The sequence below is a fragment of the Triticum aestivum genome, chromosome 2B (genome assembly GCF_018294505.1).
Source record: "Triticum aestivum cultivar Chinese Spring chromosome 2B, IWGSC CS RefSeq v2.1, whole genome shotgun sequence".
Lineage (NCBI taxonomy): Eukaryota > Viridiplantae > Streptophyta > Magnoliopsida > Poales > Poaceae > Triticum > Triticum aestivum.
Window position 1 is genome coordinate 296,843,481 of NC_057798.1, and position 4,486 is coordinate 296,847,966.

Here is a 4,486-nt window from a genome sequence, read left to right on the forward strand (position 1 = left end):
GCATGAAGAGGGGTGTTGAGATGAGCATGCATGAAGAGGGAACAACTATGCTGAGATGAGAACGTAACCAAACAGTGAACAACAACAAATGCGCCAAATTATTGAAAACGTGTGAGAGTGTGTACAAATAAAGAATTTTAATTTCAATTATCAGAAAGGTTTGAGAGTATGTACAGTTTGCCCTCCCTAATAATTATGGTTTGTTGTGTTCGGCCTAAACTTGGTCAAACTTTACACAGTTTGACTTCAGTCAAATCTAATATCTGGAGTAAATAAAAATGGAGGGCTACTACGTCCATCCGGGATTTTAGTCCACACCATTTTTTTAGTCAAAGTTAATGGCTGGACAAATAAAATTAAAGGGGAGCTGGAGACAAAGTTATGAGAAGGCTTATAAATCAATACAAAACTTATGCTCTTAGTACCAACGTCGATCCTTCTTCGAGGAAACATTTGGTTCATAGCCAATTGTGTGATAAAATTGCACCAACGTGAAAGACGACTGCGTCTGCAACGCAACCAAGGTGAACTGACGAAGGATATCATCTTTTTGGGTAACAAGCAAAGAGCACTGATGCAAGACATCTTGTTTTTCATTGAAAATCGATCAGCTTCACCACCCGACGCAACCATGAGCATCGATAGGTCATCACGGTGATGCATCATCCATTTGGCATCAAGTTTGGGTGAGGCACCTATGAAGTTTGACAAATCCTCACTATGGTCTACTTCTTCTCAGTAATCAAGCTCGAGGAAGGAAGAAACACGTGGCAGAGGACAGTGAGGCGGAACAACAATGGCCATCCAATTTTGTGCAGTTCCACTAAAATTGAGGAAGACATGCCCCGGTATGGAGATACGCATCGATGTTTCCAAAAATATAAAAAAGGGATATAGTGTTGTTACTTTGTTTTACAAGATTAAAAATGACATCTCAATTGTCAATAAGAATTAATGAAAACACCAACAAACAGAAGCATCATGATTATCTTGACGGGAACTAAACCAGGATACCCGAGAAAAAAAGCATTTCTTCATTTAACCAGTGATAGTATTAGATTAGCGGCAGCAATATGAGCATATGGACAATGACCGCACAACCACCATGTACTTTTTGTTGAAACATGTATACCTCCACCGAGGCATAAATCAGGACAACTTTTTGAGTGGTGTTTCATCTATAATAGTAGGTGATGTTGGACCAGCCGACGAACCCTAGCTACTATACATGGGGACCTGGGGAGTAGTCGCATAGAAGAAAACCCGCATGCAGCGACCTCGGGAGCTGGACCAGTACAAGTAGTTATACCTCAGGTGGGCGAGATATCGCTTAGGCGGGCGGGCGGGATCTGCCCACATGACGGCAGTGAACAAGGGCGCGGAGGACCTTCATCCGCGCCAGCACCGGCTCTGAGAGGACGGTGCGCATCGGCTTCCTCCATCACCGACGGCGACAACTTCAACGCTGCACCTCCTCACCTCCCGTAGCGGACGGGATTCGGCCGGATCTGTGACCACCGGTGAGGAGAGAGATAGACTGGACACTGTCATCTTGTTTTGATATGGAGAGGGTGAGAGAGTGAGACGCGAGAAACTCTATCAAACAAGAGGCTATAATGGAGTAAAAAAATCTCTCCATAGTAGTGGTTTTAAATAGAATACACACGTTCCCGGAAAAAAGAAATGAAAACTGGCGGACAATTTTTTTACGTACCAAGAAAGAAAACTCGATCAAAAACATGCACCTGCTTCCAGGTCAGGAGAGTCATCACGCACACGCACATAGACACAGACATGCATATCTGTATTTACGTAAAATTCCATTTCCATCTCCATCTCCAATCATATTTGTCCAACTGGCACATTATTTACGTTGTTAATTATATACGCAGCAATATTAACGTACAACATCTCTTGTTTGCGGGTGTCCGGACCGCTGCCACGGCCGCTCCTGACCGACCCGAAACCTCTTCATCACCCGTGCGTGCTTCCTGCCTGAAACGGTCAGTGCCGCATTCATGCCTAGCCAGAGCGGACGCAGCCTCTCACTCGTGCCAGCATTGAAGCAGCGTGCCGTCCAAGAGAGTGTCGCCCGTGCCGCTTCCTGGTGCACGCGACTGCTCCGCGTTCAAAGGTTGCGATAGCCGGCCACAACATGCATGTAAAAAGTTCTTGGGAGTCCGTGCTACAGCTAGCTGTCCTCCCCCAACTCATCAAGCTCTTCTAGTAGTGCTAGTACTCCATGGCGCTATCCATCGACAAGCAGGCAGGAAAGTTCCCGTATACTCGGTTTGCAGTGAGTGGCATGCCGAGCGACCGTCTGGGGTCGAGCCATGGAGGAGGGTGAGACAAGAACGCGACAGACGTGATTTAAACATTGGTTTTGCTCGATGGAGCAATCCAACGAAAAGAAATGTTGGTTTCTCTCCATTTCCATTTTTTCTCCGGAAAAACAGAAACTTTCGACTACATTTTCATTCCTACTCCAAGGTTGCCCCGTTAGAACATTCCATCAAATACAAAGGGAAACTAACACGCATGCTGATGCATCTCAATGATTCACATATCATATTTACTTCACAACTAAAGACAAAAGTTGTGAGAGCGTGTACGAAAGAAAAGCTACTGATGGGGTCACTACAACTTAAACCCTAAACCCTAAACAGGATTTGATTTCCTGGCCAGGTAGAACCTGTTGAAGGAAAGACGGTTGGCACCCTCGGATCATACGATGGTTTTGTGCAGTTCCACTAAAATTGAGGTGGGCATCCCTGATGGCAAAGATATTGAAGAAGTGTGATTACAATAATAGTACTGGCACTAGTTCATGAGACATAAACTCATCACAAGTAGAAACTGGTAGAAGTAGAGAAAGATCGACATGGAGATGGAGCTACGTGGGGAGCTGCAGTAGTGGAGCAAGCAGGCTCCAGAAGGAAGATGGACTACCTAGGACGTCGGGCTGTAGCTAGAAGGGCGGTTGGGACACGACATCGGCCCATACCACGGTGACCCCCGATTGGGACGCACCAACTTTGGGTCTTCTCCCTTGCCGATGTCGACCGCATCTACACAGAACATTGTTCCCTCCCCCAGCTACGGGATCAGGCCGGATATGTGACCAGCGGTGTGGCCACCGTCGTTTTATGCTTGTGAAGAGAGCAACCCAAGCAAGCAGGCTTGTAGCTTAGGCTCCTGCTAGTGTATATATAGTGGTTTTGTTTCTCTCTCCATATCAACCATTTTATATTGCGTACGTGTCATTGAAGAGTGAAATGATGGTTGCTTCTTCCGACTAACTTACTATGTGATTTGACTTCTCTTTAGTGGCACCTACACGTACTGCCGCTACGTGTATGCAAAAGTCACACGTACACATGGACGCAAAAACGTGCGCGACGCCCTAATGCATGCATGTTCGAGCACACGACGGAACACACACGGTCACGCTTAAGTGCTCAACCTACACGTGCATGCACACACATACTCAGCCAGGGTGAGCTAGTGACCGTATAAAGACCAGAAAACATATATATTGAGCGCAATGAGCATATTATGAAGTCCACTGACCATATTTTTACAAATGTATAGTGACAGACAGTGTATTTATCTCGTTTGAAATTAAGCCATATTAACCGGAGAGGAGGCAGTATGGACTAGCATTACTTTGCTGTGTCCCGTCAACTTGCCGAACGAGGAGAAGCTTGGAGCATGGGAGAAGCTTGTGCACGGTGGCTCGCAGGACAAGGAGAAACTTTTGACTAATGCAAGCTCTCCCTCGCTCCGGCGGTGGGCGTGCAATAGCTAATTTGGTGTCAGATTGCCAGAAGCATACACTATACTAGTACTATTATTGTTCGACTTCCCGAAGAGGAGAATAACCAAGCACAAAGTTTACTAGTACTAGTACTACTACTATAGTCTATAGAGGTATGTACTATACTAGTACTAGGTACCGGATGGAGGAGCGTTTGCACTCTTATTATATTTTTAAAATGTGATAAAGCAATCTTCAACACATTTGGTTCTTTTCGAGGGTTATCGCATGTGATAATGGAAGTTGATTGCATGGAACACTCGCCACAATTCTCGCTTAATTTTGGCTCATATCCTGTTACAAATAGGAGTGCTCGGTAATATTTCCTCTTTTTTTGTTATTTAGCATGTAAACAGGTCAGCAAACCTTGCAGCACATCTTTGTGCGAACCGTGCTTGCCGCACTTTGAATGTGGCCGAGAGCTGGCTTGATGAAACACCTTGCTTCCTACTTATTTTTTTGCGGGGTACCTCGCTTCCTAGTGACTAGTGTCTTGGCTGATCATCCTAAGAATGCTTATATATAAATAAAGCTCTCTCATTTACCCACAAAAAATATTAAGCCATATTAACCAGAAAGGAGGGAGTATGAACTAGCACTACTTTTTGGTGTGTCTTGTTAACTCACAGAACAAGGAGAAGCTTGTAGGACAAGGTGAAGATCGCATAT